This window comes from Gracilinanus agilis, chromosome 4 (assembly GCF_016433145.1).
Source record: "Gracilinanus agilis isolate LMUSP501 chromosome 4, AgileGrace, whole genome shotgun sequence".
Lineage (NCBI taxonomy): Eukaryota > Metazoa > Chordata > Mammalia > Didelphimorphia > Didelphidae > Gracilinanus > Gracilinanus agilis.
Genome location: NC_058133.1, coordinates 455,277,236 through 455,294,053, shown reverse-complemented (window position 1 = coordinate 455,294,053; position 16,818 = coordinate 455,277,236).

Here is a 16,818-nt window from a genome sequence, read left to right as displayed (position 1 = left end):
GGGCAGAAACTATTTCATTTTTGTTGATGTTGTTTCTGTATCCTTGCTATCTAGGGCAGTGTCTGGCACATGGTAGGCAATTTGTAAAAGCTGATTTAACTGAGTTGAATTCAACCATATCCCCATGCTATTCTTCAGCTTGAAAGAACCATGCCAAATGTGATTTCTATCTCTGGGCTGAATTTGTTATTCAAATTGCTTTCCAGCCTCACAGCAGGTTTGCCATTGCTCAGTCAATGCCTTGCACAAATCAAAAGTTTAGTAACAGTTGAATTGAAATAACTGTGTAGCATTTGATTCTAAGTCCCATCTTGGCAATTTGCATTGCTGTCCTTCATTTAACAAAAGTCCATAAGATCATTGCATCTAGGGTAGGAAGGGACCATAGACATTAAGGATCCCAATTCTTTCTTTTTACAGTTCATGAAAAAAAAAGCCTCAAAGAGATAAGCAACTTGACCTCAATCACCTTTTTTTTTAAAGAGGATAGATTTGAACTGAAGTCCTCTTAAGACAAAATCAGTGATTTTTATTAGATATCCCCACTGATTTATGCTGTTATCTTTATTGTTTTGAAGGAAGTAAAACTATATAATATGTTGCTCATCAATTTAATGTTTTGTATATTATAATAATAATAATTAAGATACAAATACTCATACCTTGCACAAGAAGGAATTGTCTGGGGAAAATCCTAGTATCATTCCTCGGCCCCCAAACTTTGGCTCATCTTTATATTAAATTACTGAACTTTATAGAAGAGGAGACTTCTAAGAACACCTCCCATCAATTCAGATTGCAAGTTGTTTATAATTTAGCAGAAAAATTTTGAAAAGTCTTCTGAAGTTATATGAAGTTAGAGAAGTTATATGATTTACACATTATTACCAGACTAATGTGTCAAAAGCTAGACTGAAACCCAACTCTTTTTTCCCCATAGATGAAGCAATTTATTTACTATACCAGTGATGGGCAAACTATGGCCCGCGGGCCAGATGAGGCCCCCTGAAATGTTCTATCCAGCCCTGTGACATTATTCCTAATCTGACAAATACAGTGAGTAGGATAAATTACAATGAAACTTAGAAAGAGTTGCCTTAGAAACAGACTGACAGATGAGTATTTCCTTTCCTTTGGCCCCCTCTTTAAAAAGTTTGCCTATCATTGAACTATACTATACTACTTAGGATCCTTTCAAGTCTTCCCTTACCTGTCATAAAAAGGCTAATTTATTTTAAAGCCAACCTAGTATATGGGCAAAATGAGACAGAAAGAGAGCTAATTTCTTAATCTCAAAGTTTACTGCTTATCAAACAGGGTCAAGATGACTTTCTCTTACATTGTAACTCATTTCTGCCTAATCAAAGAACTGTGGCAGGAATATATTAATCATTGTGAGTTTCCTTTTCTTCACTAAAAAACACAATTAAGTTTGGTAGTAATAAGTTTACTATTTATTTGTTTAACTTTTTTTTTGTTGTTAACCTAAAGTTTTAGTCCATGTAGATTTTGTTGTCTTTATTTTTTTAACATGGTGAAAATAATTTATATTTACTTATGCTGATTAATGAATATATTTTCCATTAATATATTAAAGAAAAAAATTTGCTATGTTGGGGCATGTCAATGACCTTGGATTCCTTAAAGTTATGAAAATGGAGCTCAATTTCTGTTTTGGTATATGAAACTGAAAATGTTCAGCTATGAGTAAAGCAACTCTCATAGGACTGGTTTGTCTAATTTGGAAAAAAAATTGGGACAAAAAGTTTAGTAAGTGGTTGATGACTTTTATTTAAATTTCATTTAAACTTCTATTTATTCATATGAATTCATGAAACCATTTAAAAAGTAAGTAAAGAAGAATAGATAAGATAATAATTACCCTTTACATTGTGAGTTTCTTGGGGGCAGAGAAAGTAATTTAACTAATTTTTCTATCCCTAGCACTTGGTCCAGTGCCTGGCTCATGGTTGGTTTTAAACAAACATTTTTTGACTCACTGGATAAATTTGATGGTCTTCATTTAGGTATGTAATGAAGATAGAAGATTAATTCTTTTGAAACTATAATTATAATCATTCCAGCTTATATATGGGAGAACAGGGGAAAAAAAACTTGTCAGTGGCAAGTTGAACAGGTAGAATGTTGATATCTGATAACAGGTATGTTATTTAGACCTAAAACTTATTGGTTGATTATCTAACATAATTTTAGGAAATTAAATAGATATTTGTATGACTAAATAATGAATAATTTTATTAAAAAGAATTTTCAATGAATTAAAAAATAGTAACTACCTAATATATATGATATATACATATATAAACATATATGTATATATGTAAAACATAGGATATAATATACAAATAGTTGCTTACTATATTTGGCATCTGGAGATGTATTTTTCCACATAAATATCCATAGAAGATCCCCAAATGCTAGAATTTGCAGTTTTATCCTCGAGGCAACTGATCACTACAGAAAATTATAGGAAGACAGAGAATCCCCTATTGAGATTATATTGTGTCAAGTTCCTGTGTAATGGATATTCTGAAATGTATTTAAAATATAATTTTCTCAATGAAATATTATTCAGCTATATTTGCATTTGACAGCAGCAGCGAAAAAAGTAGATACTATTGTTTTGGTGTCTAGGGATAAACTCAAAGTCAGTAAGCACAAGTTTATTATAGATAATTCGATAAAGGAAAAAATGGAAATGAGGCTTTGTTTTACCAACATTTTGAATGATGAAATATAATATTGTAAAATATAGTCCATTCATAAGTAGAATATTGGTCCATGTGAGAGTAACAGAACACAAACTTATTTATTATTATCTTTAACAGGAATATACAAAAAAGAAAATATAAGAAGAAATCTGGATCTAAATCATGTTGCCAACATTTACATAAATACCACAAGTATCCTGTTTTATAGATGCAGCTGTGGCTCAGTGATTAAAAGCATTGGACCTAGAGTCAAGAAGAACCAAGTTCAAATTCAACCTAAGATACAACCAAGATTTATAATCCTGGGCAAGTCATTTAATCTCTGCTTGCTTGACAAAAGACTCCACTGGATACACTAGAGAAGGAAATGGAAAGACACTCCAGTGTCCTTGCCAAAAGAACCTCATGGATAGCTTTGGTGCATAGAATCATGGAGAATCAGATACAAACAAGTGACTGAAGAACATCATCCTCTTTTATAGATGTGGAATCTGGATATTCAGAAGTGTTAAGTGATTTGTTCATGACTAATATATAGTATAATCTGAACCTTATTGACAAGCTAAATCTCTAGCGAATACTTGCTATGTCTCTCCCTAGCATCTAAGGAGTAAATCCAAGATTAAGGCTGTCTAGAAAGTTCTTCACAACAAAGAAATGATAGGTCAAAACCAAAGCTTAAAGCCAATCTACCTTCCAAACATTTTATGACTTTTTTAGTGATTAAAACAAAAACACACAATGAGATATTTAAAACAGAATTTATCTAAAAGTAGCAGAGTTAAATTTTCCTATTCTGGAACCAAACATTAACATACTAAGCAGATACATTAAGTTCTAAGACTTATAAAGTCTTAAACCAATGATAATAAACAGTTATGAATTTTAAAACTATTTTTTCTAAATTAAGTAAATTATTACTGAATACATTAAATAATACATAATTAAGTATTAGCTCACAAAGATTTACTAAGATCCCAGGAGGAAGGGGATGTTGTAGTGAGAATGTGTAGAAGGATCTATCCAATGAATGGCTTATTTATGTCAGAAAACTTAGGGAAAATCTTTCCTTGAAACAAAGTTGAGGAATGCAAGTTTATGAATTTTCGTTTGGGCCTTCTACCTGCTATTATGGGATTTACCTCCAGCATTGCTGTATTTCTGACTTAATTTCCCTAGAGACATAGCTGCTTATATTCCCTTAGAGGATTATTTTATTTATAATCTATCTTACTTTTCCACCTGCTCAAATGCTAATTTAAAAATGACAACAACAACACATAAACTCTGCTATTAATGTTCATTCTATTTCTACTCATGGATTATGATAAATAATTTCAATTATGTACATTTTTGCTTTGTATTAAGACACAATGAGAAGGAAAATTGTTATGATGTGTTTTTGCATGGAATACGTTTACTCCTTGCACTCAAATCAGAAACTTTATAAGTTTCTCCTGTTTTATCTGGGCAAGATAGAAGTGGAAATGTTCTAACTTGACAAATAATATAATGACCAATTAGAGTGTTGATATCTTTCTCTTTTGGTCATCCTCTGAAATTGGGATACATTTTTCCCCTATAGCATGCAGTAGCATAAATTTAAAATGAATTAGAATGCAATATACTTTGGTGCATCTGCCAAATTGATTGTAGCAAGATTTTTTTATTTGCTTGTTTTAGTGGTCAGAAAAAGAAAATGTGTCCATTAAATTGGAAATGACCAAACAAAATGTTATGTATGAATGTTAAAGATATTAGGATATAACAAATGAATAAAATGTTAGTTAAGCTGATAAAGTTTAGTTATTTCTGTTGCTCTACTTAAGAAACTTAATTGACATATAATTGTCTTTAGTTAAAATCCAAATTCTCTTTTTTGGCACTTAAGGTCCTTTTTAGCCAACCTACCTGGTTTGACAGCCAACAAGGTGACATTTTGAACCAAAGATAGGGCAGTAATATAACTTTGTTAAAAACAAAACAAATCACATTTTGCCTCCTGGATATTCCTGACAATTTATTTTAATGTAGAAATTGCTACCACAATCATTATTTAGCCTACTTCTCATGCTAGAAAATCCCTTCACCCCTTCAATCCTTTATTCTGGCTGGTTATTTCTCCAAAGAATTCCATTTTAAGGAAAGATTGCTAGGCCATCTATGTTCACACCTTTATTCTTTTCTGAGGCCCCTTTCCTGCTTTTCTAACATGTTTCCATAGAGTTATTCTGTTCAGCTCCACCTTTCCAACTTTCTTGTATCTTATATTAAAATGTAAACTCATTGAAGACTATATTTTTGTTTCTATTTGTATTCCTAGTATTAACCCCAAATTTGACACATAATAAGTACTTAATTAACTGATATAAACATCATTTGAAATCTTGGGTGAGGCATGGTTAGACAGCAATTTGTCTGAAATGATGATTTGGGTTTTTTTTTTAATGGACTGCAAACTGTGACAATGTTGGCACTGTATGAATCAATAGCATGATATGGAAGCTAGCAAAGTTAATGTGATCTTGATTCCATTAGGGGAAACAAAGCTTGAAGTAATAAGTAAGCAATATTCCTGCTGTACTATGTCTTCATCAGACCACACTTGAAGAGAGGATAGGAATATATTTTGGGTGTTATCTATTCATCTTTATCCATGTTTTAGGTATTTCTGACATATGCCAGTATGATGGGATTCTTGCTATTTGAAATATATTCACTTCTCTTCTTCCTTCGTTTACATCACATCTTTTCTCTAGAGTTTAAGTTAAATCCCAATTCTGCTAATGCTCAGTGATCTTTCTTCTCTTTGAACTCCTATACTATTCATGTCTGATATATTAGTCACTCAGCATTTTTAGTCTATCTTTTTATTTCAATTATATATGTATATGGATATATGTCCATTTTGCTTCCTTATATAGAACATAATATTTTTGAGGAAAGATACCAAGGCTTGATCAAAATTGACTCTCAGAAATTCATTTTTGGGGGACTTAATAGATATCTCATTTAATAAGAAGTGTATACAAGGAAACAAAGTTTCCTTTGACCTCTCAGGTGATGGCATGCTTATCTCTGTCTTTCGTCATTCTATTCCCCTTTTTAAAAATGCTCTTCTTCTCTGCCCCACCTAAATAATTAAATACTACTCATTACTCAAGTTCCATTTGTTCCTTAATAACTTTCTAATTACTCCATGTATGCTGACCTCTTCTTTCACTTATGAATATTGAACTTAAATGTTCTCTCATTTTTTTCAAAAATAATGCCATTATTTGAGGGAATAAGGGTTGCTTTATCTAACAAACTAGACCATAAAAACTCTCCTTCACTACTGGAATTTACCTCTCCTTTCTGTCATTAAATTCCCTAAACAGACTTCTGCTTCATATTAAACTTGTTTCTGAATACGTTTTATTTTTCTACCATATTTAAAGCTTTTTTTAAAGAAGGAATTCATTTTATGTATGTTTTGCTGATAGCTCCCAGAACAAAGCCTTGAATGTTATAAGTATTCAATGAATACTTGATAAATAATTTTTTTCTGTAACTAGATGGTGATCTCCCTGAAGGTAAAGACATCTTCTACTGTTCTATTTCTCATGGCACAAAATATAGTAGTGGGAAGTAAAAAATTATCAGGAAAACCCTATTGATTAATTTATTGAATGAGATAAGAAGCCATTAGAAAGAAGATGAGACTTGTAGAAGATCTTAGTATATATCTACTGATAATTCATTGTTATTCACATCCTGACCCAGGCCACTTCCCATACCCCACCATTATAGGACACTGTAGTTGACAGTTTTGTGCCTGGCATTTCTTATTTGGCACTGCAATGATATTATAAAAAAGAAGAGTTTTAAGTTGAAACTTAAAGTCGTTATATAAATCACTTGTTTGAACTTGAAATAGTAGAACATTTCATGAAAAAGATACCAAGTGGGAGAATGCCCTAGATTTTAAAATGGAATTGGGCCCAGTAGTTTCACTGAAAGGCTGCAAATCTCAGGTAGCATCAGAAGCACAGATTGTTAAAGAGATATCAGGGAGCCATTCGATGGAGAATTTAACATGCAAAAAATAACAGTTTAAATCCTATTCTCAAGTGATCAGGGAATAGTTCTTTAAATAACTATTCTAACATGAGCTTTGGGAAGGACAGATTGATTGGGCAGCCACATTCATAATGAAGAGAGCATTAAAAAAAACAGAAATAAATGCCTGATAGAGTAATAATGCAACTGTAGGATAAAAGGAGTAAAAGTTAATGGTTTCACTATCAAAACAGTTAAATACCTTCTAGAGCTGCATTTAAAGAATATTGTAAAACTGAAACAGATGTGACCTGTGGAAAAACTAATAGTTTTAAATTTAGTTTTCTCTAATGAGAAGAGGAAAGAGGAATCATCCATCAACAAGGTATCACATATATAAACAAAAATATATATATTCCATGAAAGATGTAACCATAAAGAACATAACCTTATCTGGTGCCTCTCTGTTTATTATTTTTATAATAAATTTGATTTTCCCCAGATAATATGTCACTACAGTTTTTTAGTGTTCATATTCTGATATCTTGCAATTCATGTTCTCTCTCCTTCCCCACTTCACCAAAAGACAGGTAATATGAGAGATTGTACATATATTATCAGATAATTCAGATCTCCCTATTTATCCTTCTGTGAAAGAAGACACATATTGTTTACACTGGAAAAAAATTCATGGAACTAATAAAGTTTAGAATGGTATGTTTCAATTTGTTTTTGAATTCTTTCTGTTTCTCTTATGGCATTGGAAATAACTTTTTTTTTGGTTCTGAATCTTTTGGAGTTGTCCTGGATCCCTTCCTTGTTTGTAATAGTTAAATAATTCAGTTGATCATCATGCATTATTGTTATTACAGTGTACAAGATTCTTCTAGTTCTGTTCACTTCACTTTCTATTACTTCATATAAGTCTTTACAAGTTTTTTGGGTTCATCTTGTGTGTCATTTCTTATGGTATAATAGTATTCCATTACAAATATATACCACAACTTCTTTCCCCATTCCTCAGTTGATGGACATACCTCCAGTTTCCAATTCCTTGACACCACAAAAAGAGTGAAATATATATATATATATTCAAATTGAGGAAAAGCTAAAAATTGAGAGTTATATCAATAAGTTATGACATGTGAATATTATATAATCTGTTATTCTATAGCAAATAATGTGTGGATGTTTTTAGAAAATCCTGGGAAGACCTGTGTGAACTAACTGATACAAAGTGAAATCAACAGAAACATGAGAATAATCTACATAGTAATGACAATATTTTTAAAGCTAATAAACTTGAAAAGAATCAATAACTGATTATTTCAAAGACACATTGCAATTTTGAAGGACTTATGATGAAAATGGTGTCCATCTCTAGATAGACAATTGATGGATATACAGTGCAGATTGAAATATTTTTTTGAAAACTTTTGCTTTATTTCTACAAAAAGTGTTCAATAGTTGAGGCATTTTATATCTCATAATTATTTAATATCATGAAAAATTTTGTTAAAAATATTTCCCAATTGAATTAAGCTGTCCTTTAATAATTTATTATATAGTTTTTTCATTCATTTGCATATGTCTAGATAATAAGCATTATTTATTCATTTTTTTAATTTTATGAGTAATTAGGCAAAACCTTTTTGAGTGGTATGGATTTCTTTTAGGAGGTTAGTCAATTTTTCAGGGCACATATGATTCGGAACATGTCATCTGCCAACTGAAAGTTCTAGAGCACATCTTTGCCCAGAGGCAACTCTTTTTTGTCCTGGACATCTTTCAGAAAGGTAATAAATGGCTTTCTGGGTTAAGATGGGGCAGAATAGAAGCAGCTGCTTAACCTCTCCTAAGCAAAACATATAGGACTCCTCAAGGGGACATAACAACAAATCCAGATGAACAAAGGGACCCCACAACAGGCGCATCATTGAAGGTACCTGGGATCGGGGCATTTCCATGCTATAATGGGATGAAATAGCTCTACTAAAATCCGAGCAGAGCAAAACCCATTCCCACCCCCCACACCACCTACAGGGACAAAGCCAGCTCACAAGAGCTAGAGCAAGTTTGGGGTATCCATTAAGTCCTTGGTGGCTACCTGGAACCACGAGGGCCTGTTCCTGAGAGCATCAAGACTTAAGACCCCAAGAGGCTAAAGAACATAGACCCTGAGGGGAGGTGCTGTTGCAGCTGCAGACACAGATTCTCAGTGCAGGCATAGACCTTGGGTGGGGACCCAGTGCAGAGGGGTGCACTACTTTGGAAGAAGCTCCCTCAGTTTGTTAAGGGAGCTTTAGGCAGAGGAACAAGCAAGGGGACCATTAGGAGGCTTGAACCTGAGAAAAATTGAGACCTCAGGAGTCCAAAGAGCCCAGACAGACCCTGGGCATGAGGATAAAGCTGAGAGGGTGCTGGGCTAACAATGGCAAACCAGAGACAAGAACCCCAGAAGAGAGAGGTCAAGAAGAAATCTTTAACACTCAAAAACTTGTATACAGAAAAAATCCAGACAACAGAGCAAACAGCAGAGGAGAACAAACAAGTAATCATATCCAAACCTTCCCAAAAAAATGAAAACTGGTCACAAGCTCTGGAAGAGTTCAAATTCTGAGATTATGAGAAAGATGGAAGGGATCTGGCAAGAAAATAACAGTTTAAAAGGCAGAATTTCACAATTAGAAAGTGAGGCTCAGAAATCAAATGAATTGATAGGCAAATTGAAGATCAGAAATGACCAGATGGAAGCCTTGAAGAACCAAACAGAGCAGATTCAAAAAGAAAACCAAAAGATTATAGCCAAAAACCAGTCTCTAAAGGTTACAATTGGGCAATTAAAAAAGATGCCCCCAAATGAAAAGAATTAATAAGCAAATTGGAGACCAAAATCAAACAGCTGGAAAACAGGATAGACCAAATTGAAAAGGAAAATCAAAAGAATATAGAAGAAAACCAGTCTCTAAAGACAAGAATTGGACAAGTAGAAGCCAATGATCTCTCAAAACAACAAGAACAAATAAAGCATAGTCAAAAAACTGATAAAATAGAAGAAAACATGAAATATCTCACTGAGAAACTGACAGATCAAGAAAACAGGTCTAGAAGAGATAATTTGAGAATCATTGGTCTTCCTGAAAAAGCAGAAATAAATAGAAATTTGGACTCCATACTAAAAGAAATTATTCAGCAAAATTGCCCTGAAGTTCTACAACAAGAGAGCAATATAGACATTGAAAGGATCCATAGATCACCCTCTACACTAAACCCTGAAAAGACAACCCTCAGGAATATAACAGCCAAATTCAAGAGCTTCCAAGTAAAAGAAAAAAATTTACAAGAAGCCAGAAAGAGACAATTCAGATATCTAGGAGCATCAATCAGGATCACACAGGATATGGCATTCTCCACACTACAAGACCTCAAGGCTTCCAGGGAAAGTATGGGCATTCAAGAAGATAGAAGATTTCCAAGTATTTGCACAGAAAAGACCAGGACTAAATGGAAAGTTGGCTATCCAACCACAAAAACCAAGAGAAACATGAAAAGGTAAATAAGAAACAGAGGGGAAAGAAAGAAAACTCTTATTTTTAAATTTGCCTCTTTAAGGAATTTAATAAGATCTAATTATTTGTATTCCTAAATGGAGAAATATTATGTGTAATTCTCTGTAGTGAACTCTATTCACTATTACAGTATCCACTATTATAGTAATTAGAAGAATTAGTCATAGGGAGAGGTTGAAATACTAAATGGTCTAAGATGATAAGGGGGTGTGAGTGGGAAAGAGGGGGAAGAATAGTAAAGGACACCAAGAAAAACTTGAATGAATAAGAAAAATAGGATATTCTATTACACATAAAGAGGGCATTGGAAGGGGAGGGGTTGAATACTATTATAAGAAAGAGAGGAAGAGAGCATTAAGATAATTTAATATTTAAACCTTATTCTCAGTGGAATTAACCCTGAGAGGGAAGAGTAGCTATATACATTGAGATATAGAATTCTATCTAACCCTACTGAGAAAGTCAGAAGGGATAAACCAAGGGGAGCAGAGTAGTGGGGAGGTCAAAAAAGGGAGGGGAGGAGAAGGGAGAAGGAAATCATTAGGCCTTAAACATAAAAAGAGGGGAATAACAATGGAGGGGGTAGAAAGGTTAGTAAATCAAGTTAGGGGACAAGGGTTACTGGTTTAAAACAAATCACTGGTTTAAAAGGAAATAGCCTAAGAAGAAGGGGCAGAACTAAGAGAGGATACCAAAATGTTAAGGAATACACAACTGATAAATTTAACTCTGAATATGAGTGGGACGATTGATTTTACTAAATTAAAAAGCTTTTGTACAAACAAAAACAATGCAACCAAAATCAGAAGGGAAACAATAAGTTGGGAAAAAATCTTTATAACAAAAAATTCTGACAGGGGTCTAATTACACAAATATATAAGGAATTAAATCAATTGTATAAAAAAATCAAGCCATTCCCCAATCGATAAATGGGCAAGTGATGTGAATAGGCAATTTTCAGATAAAGAAATCAAAATTATCAATAAGCACATGAGAAAGTGTTCTAAACCTCTAATAATTAGAGAAATGCAAATCAAAACAATGCTGAGGTATCACCTCACACCTAGCAGATTGGCTAAAATGATAGTAGGGGAGAGTAATGAATGTTGGAGGGGATGTGGCAAAATTGGGACATTAATGCATTGCTGGTGGAGTTATGAACTGATCCAACCATTCTGGATGGCAATTTGGAACTACACTCAAAGGGCTATAAAAGATTGCCTGCCCTTTGATCCAGCCATACCATTGTTGGGTCTGTACCCCAAAGAGATCATAGATAAACACTTGTACGAAACTATTTATAGCCGTGATTTTTGTGGTGGCAAAAAACTGGAAAATGAGCGTATGTCCTTCAATTGGGGAATGGCTAAACAAACTGTGGTATATTCTGGTGATGGAATATTATTGTGCTCAAAGGAATAATAAACTGGAAGAATTCCATGTGAAGAACTGGAAAGACCTCCAGGAATTGATGTCAGAGTGAAAGGAGCAGAACCAGAACATTGTACACAGAGACCAATAAACTGTTGTAAAATAGAATGTAATGGACTTCTGTACTTGCAGCAAGGCAATGACCCAGGACAATTCTGAGGAACTTATAGAAAAGAACCCTCCCCACATAAAGAGAAAGAACTACAGGAAAGGAAACACAGAAGAAAAGCAACTGCTTGAACACATGGTTTGAGGCAGACATGATTGGGGATGTAGACCAGTAACTACCACACCAATGTAACTATCAACAATTTGGAAATAAGTCGTGATCAATGATACATGTTAAAACCAGGGGAAATGCACATCAGCTATGGTGGGAGGGGAGGAAGTTGGGGGTGAAGGGGAAAGTAAGAACATGAATCATGTAACCATGATAACTTTTCTAAAAAATAAAAATTAGTAATTGGTAAAGTAAAATAAAATAAAATATACAACCACAAAAAAAGAAAGGTAATACATGATGTTCATGATCATTCACCTCTATTTTTATGTAATATTGTCAGTCTATTAACATTTTGTTGGTCTACCCATGGCCAAATAATGTTTTTTCCAATCATTTATACTTCTCTTTCCTTTGGTCAAGCATGCTATGTAACTGAATTAATAGAATTTCTGTGAGAATCTTAGGAGGCAAACACCTATGTGTTTTGTACTCTGTCAATATTTTAAATGGAATTTCTCTTTCTATCTCTTGTTGGAGTGTTTTGGTAATATACAGAAATGCTAATGACCTGTATGTGTTTATTTTAGACTCTATTTTTGCTGAAGTTCTTAACTATTTTAATTAATTGTTTTTTTTTGACTCAAAGTTTCTTTAGGTAAAATATTATGTCATCTGTAAAAAGTGATTTTTTTCTTCTAGTTTTCAGCTACTTATCTAGCACTCAGTCTTTGCTGACATCCAGATTTATCTCTTTATAAGCCTTCTGGAAACCTCAAATTGAATATCCCATAGATATATTAAACTCAACATATCTAAAACTAAATTAATTATTTTCCCCAGAAGACATCTCCCTTTCATTCTACCATATTAATGCTGACAATATTCATTTAACCCTGAGAATTTGCCTACCTTATCATGCTCCCAGGGTCTGAGTCTATAAACCTAGGAGTTATCCACAACTTCTTATCCACCTCCTCTCATTCCTCTAATTCAGCTTTCTTACTTCACTCTGCATTACTGCATGTCTTTGTAAGCTTCCATGTATTCATCATATTTTTCATTTCTTAAAGCGTGTTAATATTTCATTATATTCATGTACCACAATTATTTTAATTTATAGATGTATTATCTTAATTGATCTTCACAACAATTCTGTTAAAAAGATAATATTATCATGCCCCTTTTTTATTTGAGAAAACTGAGGATAAAAGAGGTTTAATAAAACTTGCCCAACAGCACACAGCTAGCATCAGAGATAGGATTTGAAAAAAAAAAGTCTTCCTGACTCCAAATTGAGCATGCTTCCTCTTCTGTAACCTGGTGCCTTCCTGAGGTTGTCTCTCCTGATCTCACCCCACACACTTTTCATCTTGGACCCCTCCTCTACATGTTGATGTCCTCACACCTATTTATTTATTGGAGGATGAATTAGTTCCTAACTATGCTAAGACTCTCTGTGATGTTTATTTTCTTTGTGTCTCTAACAGTATTCTGTGTGAAATTAATATAAATCTGTATACCTCCTCTTTCTTTTAAAAAATGAAACTTTTGAAAATCCTTTTGGCCCAGGTCTCAGGACCACCCTTTGACTGAGCTGTCATGCACTCTCTGGGAGGATGCCAGAGGCTTCTTGGCTCCCTGGCATTTCAAAGGATGCTTGGCTCTTGTTCCTAGTGACTCTTAGCTTCTAGAAGACTAGCCTCTAACCCGTGACTGAGGTCAAGTCTATCCAACCAGAGAGACTCAGTAGTGACATCATGAGGGGTTTTAAGAGAGGCATTTGAGAAAAGGGAGGCCTCTTATTCTGCAGACTTTCCTGGTGGGGCAGCTTGTTCTCAGTCTTTGGCATGTCTGCCCTTTTGACTTAACTGGCTTGGCCTCTCTTGGTGAGGCAATGGAAGCATTAGAAGCAAACCTAGATTATCTAGGCACTAGGAGCTTTTCTCTATCTCCATCTCCAACCTTTATTATCTAATAAATTATTATAAATTAGTATAAAATCTCCATAGAACTTTAATCCTAATCATTCTATTATAACCTCCTTGAGACTAAAAGCACAATCTTTTTATTTTGTTACTTTCACCAAATATTAATACATTTTTCTTAATTTCTTCTGTATGCCTCTCTTGCCTTCTGTCCAATTTATCATTGGTTCCAGTTAAGAAAACCTTTGAAACAGAAATAAGGTTTTCTTAAGATTTTTGTTAGTTTGTTGTTTTGTCTTATTTTTTTACTGAGTACCATTATTTCATTAGGCCATTATTACATTTAATTGGGTGAGATACTTGTCTCACATTATAAACTTAATGTCCACATTTTTTAAATGGCCGTTAGTTTTCGATTGTTTGCACCTCCAGTTTACACTCTCTCATGCAAAAACAGGAATTTTGGGCCATTCATCTCCATAACAACTCCTTTTATATTTTTAAGGGTGCAATTCTTCTTTCCTAATCCAATTTATCAGAATTCTGGCCCTTGTCATCTGTCTGTAGAATATTACTTAATTTATATCACCTATGAATTTAATCAAGAAACTTACTTGCATTAATAAAATAAGTGTTATCTCACATCACACCCTGGTACATCCATTAATAACCTCCTCCAATGTGACATTAACATTTCTCATCATATTATTGTTAAAACTCTATTGAGTCTAGGGACTAGAAGATTCTTATGCTATGGGAAAAAGGCAGTTTATTCTCCAGTGTCAAATAAAAATAACTTGTTTCTTTTTGACTACATATAAAGCAGCATCATTATTCTGAGTTAGCTTTCTTTCAGTCAGTTTTCAGTCATCAGCTTGGGCTAGCATTTTTTTTTTGGAGTTAAATGAACTAGATTAGCAAGTAAAGATAATAAATTTACTGACAATGCTTTTGCACACTCAGAAGTTTCAATTATTCAGTATTTTTAAAATCTGCCTTTACACTCTCTAACCTGTATTGGTTGTATTGATTACCACTCTTCAACATCAGAAAAATCTGTCTCCTATTTATTTGATCTCTTGGCTCTCCTGAGAATATAACATTATTAATCCTTATTATGTGTTTTCGCTTATAGTCATGTCATTGGTCTCTTTGTTTGGGATGCCCAGTACTTCTTCCTTCACTGATCTATACATCTTGAACTATTTTCAAGTCCCAGTTCAAATCATATGGCTACAATGAAGCCTTAGCTTAACTATTTTAGCTTTCATTGGTCTTCTTCTTATAACTTCCATATCATTTCGGCTGTAATACATAATTTAGCACTTCATTTAACACTGGGTTGTGTTAATTGAATATGGAACACCAAAGTCTCAGGAGGATAACCCAAAAGGAAAGAGAGAAACGAGTTAGGATGAAGTAGGCCAGAGCTCATATCAATGATTATATATATAAGAAGTAGCATAAATGACATCCTCAAGGAAATGTATAAAGATAAAAGGAAGAGGGAAATTGTAGCCACATATTGATTTTCCACTGTGATATAATTTATTTTATGTTCATATTAAATACTTTATAATATTATTTAAGTTTTCTAATGGATTTTCTGGTAGAGAATTTGATGGATCTATTAATGAGTCAAATATTGACATCTAATCAATAAATCAATCAATCGCTAAAGTAGTAAACATTTATTAAGGATTTACTAATGTGCCAAGAATTGCATTAAATGCCAGAGTTAAAATAAGAGTCCTTCCTCTCAACTTATGTTATAAAAAACAGATTCTAAAGGGATAGTCAAAATGAATACAAATCAACATTTTGAAATCCAAGTAGTGGTAAGATTCTGCAGTTGAGTGAGATAGCAAAATTGATCCTGATAAAATGGTTTAGACTTATTCCTTACAGAACATTTTTGAGAGATGAAGCAGGAGTTGAATTTCAAGGACAGTCTCTTTTTCCTTGTCGTTCTAAAGAGAGCTAAAGGTCACTTGCCTTCTTCCTATTTAGAAACAGAAGTCATCCTTTTTCCAGTGGGCTGATCACTTAATGAAAAACAATAATATAATAGCAAGCAATTAAAAAAAACGGGATCAGAACAATCTAAATCACTTATAAGCTTGTCTCTTTTGTCAATAAGCCCATTTTAGAAATACTTATTGACTGTTACATTAATATTATCCTGACTATATTTTGTAACTTTATCATACATATATATTTATAGACACATTTTAAAGCATGTATTTAATTGAAATATTTTCTCATGATAACATGAAAGGTATATAACATATAAGGCATATATTTTATATATTATCATCAGAAAAACATAAAATCATTGATGTATTATACATATATATATATGTTTCAGTGACTCCATATCTTATTTGAATTTCAGTTTTATCTCTTAATCCAAATTAATCCTTCCCATAATGTTTTTTCTTCCAATATGATTTAATAATATTTTTAAAAGGATATTAAATTCACAACCTTCACTTCCTAGATGAGGGCAAATCTCTTACACAAAAGAAAAAAAAATGTTGAAAAGCTAAATCAAAGAAAGACACCAATCCAAGATCCTATGAGATCCTCCATTTGAATCTTTTCTTTGTAACAGATAAATGTCATCAAACTTCACTTTACCAGATGTAAGGCATTTTTCTGTGAATATTTACCTACTTTGTAATATTAGCTCTAGCTTAAGTCAAATGTTAAAACTTATAGGATGAGAAGAGAAAACTATTGGTATTTAAAATGTGAGTATTTATGTGAACTATCTATATGTTCAAGGTACATACATAGTACTAGTGACAGAAGCTCAGTTTGGGAAGATAATCATTCTAGTTAACAAAGATCAGGTTCTGGTGAGATGATCATGGAGGTAATGGGCCTGGTCTAT